Source organism: Ochotona curzoniae, unplaced genomic scaffold, assembly GCF_017591425.1.
Source record: "Ochotona curzoniae isolate NIBS_2020 unplaced genomic scaffold, NIBS_Ocur_1.0 contig_4064, whole genome shotgun sequence".
In the NCBI taxonomy this organism is placed as follows: Eukaryota; Metazoa; Chordata; class Mammalia; order Lagomorpha; family Ochotonidae; genus Ochotona; species Ochotona curzoniae.
This window is the reverse complement of record NW_024466107.1, coordinates 8,992,696-8,998,695: the sequence shown is the minus strand read 5'-3', so window position 1 is coordinate 8,998,695 and position 6,000 is coordinate 8,992,696. Positions and strand designations below refer to the sequence as shown.

At 48.0% G+C, this 6,000-nt stretch overlaps 1 protein-coding gene across 1 annotated transcript in view; it reads left to right on the top strand.

Moving 5' to 3' along the window:
- Positions 1-254: 254 nt before the first annotated feature.
- The window catches only part of NEDD9 (neural precursor cell expressed, developmentally down-regulated 9), a 183,064-nt gene continuing 177,318 nt past the window's right edge, over positions 255-6,000 (top strand). Inside the window, exon 1 of the mRNA XM_040984141.1 lies at positions 255-406. The gene's annotated coding sequence lies outside the window, so the exon portion shown is untranslated. The remainder of the gene's footprint in view (positions 407-6,000) is intronic.

The following is a 6,000-nucleotide window of genomic DNA, read 5'->3' as shown; positions in this document are numbered from 1 at the left end:
AAAACAAACAAACAAACAAACAAACATTGTAGCAGAATTTGATTCCAGACTGATTCTTAAATCGCCTATGTCTCTATACACAGCCAAGGAACCAGATCTGTTACCTGTCCCTAAACGGCGACAGGTCCTGAGTGTATTGCAAGGGCTGATTGGAAAAAAGAAAAAGAACCCCAGAGAGGAAATGAACCGAAACAACATCATTTCGCAGCAACCGGAAGGAAAAAGACACATATGCATACGCCACATCTACGTGTGCGGTTGCTGAGTGGGGAACCGCGTACAGCTGCCTGCAGAAGGAAGCCTGGGGGCTGCAGCGAGGGCCCGCTCTCGCCTCCTACGAGCCCAGAGAGAGGGCAGGAGTGCCAGGGAGCCGCGATGATCCTCCAGCCGTGCTTCTGTCCCCGGGGTGAGTTCTCAGCCACTTGCTGTGGCCTGGCGTGGGCGTGCAGGGAGCTCACCCAGATCCTGCCCCGGTCGGTGTCAGACATGGGAGGCAGTTCCTTCTGTGAACACCCCTTAACCGGGGATGAAAGGGCTTCAATACGACCCAAAGGAAAGAATGAGTGACTCCAGGTTCCCTTCAAGTTGACCTGGCCGAGCTGGTGTTAATACCGCTTTAAACCCGCAAGATTTGTATTGGGTTAATCATCTTGGGTTGGTGCTTCCTGTTGTGCTGTGCGAGTGCATAGCTCCTCCCCTTTCCAGCTGACCTATGACAGTCTACCTGCGTGGAACTGAGCCTCTGTGTTTTCCAAATGACTTCAGTGTGCTTCCCAGTTACCACTTCAACTTGAAGGTGCAATAGAATCATTTGTCTCAATTTCAGCCCCTGTGGGAATGACTCTCAGGGGTGACGGGGAGGGATGGGGACAAGAAATGGAAACAGGATTCGGTTCTGTGTTTGTGGTCCAGTCTCGTAGAGTAGCGTTCCTCAGCACCGTGTGTGAGGGACCAGAGACACGGGCACTGGGTTCTACCTGGCAGGCCGGGCCACCTGCCAGCTCCTTCCTGACTTTTCTTTGCATTTATCCGTTGATCTGATTCATCCATTCCACTGGCTGCTACACAGGGGATTTGTGGTTTCCTCTCTTTCTTGCTTTCTATTGAAATGGGTTCAAAATGAAGGCATATTGAATGGCAGGGGAAGACAGCTCTGGGGACAGTCCAAAGCTATATGGAGATCCATGCTCCGTGTTCACACTGTGCTAACCATGACAGCTGACAGCGGGCACCCCAACCTGTTCAACTCCTGCGTGTGGAGCCGCTTCTTCGCCACCCAGAATGAGGTGTGAAGAGGAATTGTCCAGAATTCTTGGAACCGGATGGAAGGCTTTCCCCCTTGTCACTGCCTCCTTCCGTGCTTGATTATGTTCAAGGACATTCCTGCTGTGAGGAGAGGGAGAGCGAAGGTTGTCTAAGCTGTCTTGCGTTGCAGCTCTACACTGTGTTAATGACTTCGCCTACTTAAGAACTATCTAGAGAGTTCTCACCCTGTGAAAGTCACTTCGTAAGTCAACACCTAGAGAGACCCAAACTGATATTGCCCTGTTCCTAAAATAAGTTGCAGTCCAAAGGAGCATCAGGCATTATTTAATAAACCAGAGGAGGAGAACTTGCTTCCCTCTGCCTTGCTAGTTTCTATGATTGGCTGGTCTATGAATTAAATCGATGTGAGATAGAGTAATGGGAGAAAACAAAACTTAAATTGCACTTGTCTTTATGGGATTCCAGAAAAACATGAAACACAAACAAGTGTTCGTATTTGATGATTGAGGCTTCTATGTCAACATGAGATACAGAAAGGAACAGAGGTTAGGAGTTTCTGGAGCTGGGATGGGATTCAGGCAGAGCAGGTGAAGGGCCTGAGTAGGGTGAATTGGCCTGAAACAATCAAAGAGGTATGTAGGTGAGGTGCCTTTTGCATTACCAAGATTCTGTAATGACTCAGGCTTTCACACCTTTCTGATCTCAGAGAGGAACAAGTGGAAAGTTCCTTTATGGGATATAAGCTTGTCTTCCCAGAGGGCAGATTTTGGAGCTTCTGAGCCTGCAGATTCTCAAGTCCAGCTCAACGTAATGAAAAGTCTAAAGAGGCATGTTTTAGGGTGGCTTGTTCTGGCTCCAGCTGTTGTGTCTTGCATTGATAATCGCATAACTGTGATGAGGAAGGACCAGAACATACAGTGGGGCCATCAGAATTTGACTGGGAGTCAGGGAGTTCCCATAAAGGAGAAGATGAAAACTGAATGAGGTGGAAGACACACTGGCAAGGACTGGCTGGTGCTCTGCAGAGAGGGGATGGGAAGACCAAAAATGGAATCTGCAGAATAGACTTGCAAAATCAGGTCCTTGCAGTCAGAGAAAAGAGAAAAATGGCTAAAGTAAATCTAGACAAGGAAAAGGCGCAGACAGGGTTAAAGATGGTGCCGATCCGAAACATGTTGGAATAGTCAGGCCCGTTCTGATTGGATCCATATTTTTTTTCTTTTTATTTTGAATCATTTGAATCTTGTGGTACAATTTCGTGAAGACTGGGATTCCCCCACCCCAACTCCCACCCCCCCAACAGGTCTTTGCCATGTTGCTACGTTAGTACGGTACTTCGTAAAGATCCGCAATTTTAAGGAATCTCTTGTGACAATGTGGAGAATGGATCAGGGAGACAATGAGGATGATATCGGCTGAACACGTATGTCCGCTGGAGTACAGACGAAGGGGATGGCGACAGAGACCTGTGTGGACAAACTAGAGTCACCTAGAAGAAAAGCCAGTGACCTTGGTGGTGGGCAGGAAAGGAGGGTAGGAGAAGTGAAAGCGGACCCATGGCTCCTGGCTGGGTAGTCCAAAAAGCTGGTGGTGCTGAGTGCTGGCCGCAGGCACTGGCAACGCTGATGGAAACCAAGTCTCGGTGGGTTCAGCTCTGGAAATGATTTTGGAAGCTCTGGTAGCCATCCACGGGCGGACGTCAGCAAGGCAGTTGGTGTGCTGATCCGGAGCGCAGAGCGCGCGTCTGGGGATTTTGGGCATGGGGAAGGTAACTGAAGGCAGGGACATAGCTGGCACATCTTTGACACATAGCATCAAGGGGGGAAAGAGGAGGACATTTATGGCTGAATTTCAAGAAACACCAGCATTTAAACAGACATAGAGGAGAATGAACCCTTCAAGATGACGATTTTTTTTCCTTGAAAAAGTTAAACGCAGAATGATCGCATAATCCAGCAATTTCTGGCCACAGTGAAAAACCCTAAAGAATTGAAAAGAGAGACCCAATCAACTACATATACACCCGTTTTTATTACAGCACCATTCACAATAGGTTAAAAATGGAAACAGCTTCACTGTCCACAGACAGATGAATCAACAAGTTGTAGAAGACCCTGCTACGGAATATCAGCCATTACAAAGAATGAAGGACTAAGCTACGCTGCTGTGTGAGTAAACCTTCAAAGAATTGTGCAAAGTGAAAGAAGACAGACACAAACTGTCAAACATGGCATCTCCAAAAACTTACAGAACAATGCATATTACGAACAAACCATGCCTGAATTTTTTAAAAAAACATTTTACACCAAAATAAGTAAAATCTTTTCATTCCATTCCCGATGAACTTTTTGATGTTGCTTTGAATGACCCGACTGCTATAACATGTCCCATGGCGGTAAATCAATGGATCAGGAAGGCAGCCCTGTGGTCATCAGGGGCCGAGGGACAGGAGAAAACGCTTCAGAACTGAATAATAGTGGTGCTTGCATGTTTTGGCAACGTATTGGAGGTCATTGAACTCTTGTTTAAGTGGTTAGTGTTATAGGTTATAAATGCGTTTTAGCATTGGTTTTTAAAGGCAGGTGACGAGGACGGAGCAGCCAGAGGCACAGGCTGGCGTATCCTCCTTCACTTGTAAGAAGAAGCTCCTTGGAAGGGCCCTGCTAGGGGATGCATTTGGTAATGAACGTGTGAAGCATCAGGCAGGCAGGGATATGTGCCCAGGCCTCATCAGGACTGGGCTGCAGCTGTCACGGAAGGGTATCTGCAAACAGTCTGTGCCCTCACCATGACCACGCTGCCTCCCACCTCAGCATCTCAGGACTTCCTTTCAGCCAAGTAGGGTCAATCATCCTTACCCAAAAGATAGATTAAAAAATGCCCAAGAGTTCATTCCCCACGGGGCTGTAGAGAACCCAGCTCCTTTTGCCCTAAGTGGAATAACTGTAGCCTTTATCTCATCTTTTCTTGAAGTTTCCATGTGGGCTTCAGTGCCAGCTACCCACAATGGGGGTGCTCTGCATGGCTTCTCTCCCTCCCCTTTCACTCCCTTATTCCCTACTTATGCTTTCTTGGCTTGTTTCTTGAACCACATGCCCTTGAACCCTGCATGGGGTGGGGGGATACACGCTAGAACAACTTGCAACACAATGCTGTGCGTATTCCAATAGTTTGGTCCTGTCCTCTAATGATGAAATCCCTTGACCTTATCCACCTGTGCTTTGGTATCCCTCAGACCAATTCAAGGACTGGGCTGGGGGAAGGCTGCCCCTCATTATCTTCTGTCACCAGCTTGGAGAAGGACACCAGCACTGTCTCTTTAGGAAAGCTCCTTGACACCTGCCACGTCTCCATGTATAACTGCACGGTGTGAAGACACAGCCTACCACAAGACACCTCCAACCTTCCGCTGCTTGTGTGTCTCCCCGTCATTCACTGGATCCGCATTTCCAAAGTTTAGGACATGGATAGCATCATCTCATGCAGTACGGGATGTACACACAGAGCGTAAAATCACATTGAGCCCCACAGAGAGACAACTCGTGATTCATTCGGTCCTCTGCTTTTGATCTGCTCTTAAGCCTGCTGGTCTGACATGGCTTGGTCGTACACAGGCACGTATGAAGTGTGTTCAGAAAGTTCTTGGAAGAAGGAACTTTTGAGCTATAAAATTTGGAAGTCACCCTTTTTCATAATATGCATTTCCACAAGCTTTCTGAAGACCCTTCCGAGAAGCGTGTATGTTTAGATAATCTATACCTGGCTTATTTTTTTTTTTTTTTTTTGCCTATTTGGGAGCTGTAGTAAGTGCGATCGTACCACATGTTTCGTGACTTGACCGTTGGCTCCACATCGTGTTGCTGCAGGCAGTTGTCTATATTGATGTAGATTGATCAAGGATGTGTTCCTACAGTGTTCACCATTCTGTTGCATGAACAGGTGACAATAGCTTTATCAGTTCCATCAACTCAAGGTGCCAAGTCATTATAGATGAAGGGTCAGGATTATGACTTCACAACAGCCGGCAAATGCTTCTGTCTCTCATGCAGGAAACACACTACCAGCACAGACCTTCAGCTTCGCCTCGGGTGAGAAACAGGCTTCCACAGGGAACAGGAGGCAGACGAGTTAGAGATCTGACAGATGGGAAGAAAGGGGCATCAGAGACAGTACAGTCCTTTGAAAGGACTCCCTGAGCTCCCGATGGCCCATTGAAATAACAAATAAATAAAACGGAAAGAGAAGCTCTCATTGGACAGGCGTGTCTGGGGCCACCTATGACTGACTGTGGGCAAATTGTGGCTTCTACTCTCAAAGTCCACTTCCCCTATCATGTAAAGCCTCGGTGACAGGATGTGTATGAATCCTTAACATGCAAGATCATCCTTCCCCAGGGAAGCAGGTGGAGCTCCATGGTAGCCACAGGACCCATCCTTGAAGAGATTCAAGCGTCACGCGTGAGCTTCCCATCGATGCACTTTCTACACTCACATTTTCCATACATTCTGGGAGGCTGTTAAGCTGCTGCACGGTCACCCAGGGCTGCCGTCTGTGAACCTTCGGTAACCTTTGGACAAGTTTCCATGACTCTGAAATCCCCCACCCACAGCTTCACTTGTAAAGAGTGGAAATGTTTGGAGGAAGTGAGACTGCCTGCAAGTCCGCCTCACCGTACCACCGAGGAGGAGGGAGTGGGGGCCTCAGGCCGCCGCCCACCGCTCAGGACTTCTGCAA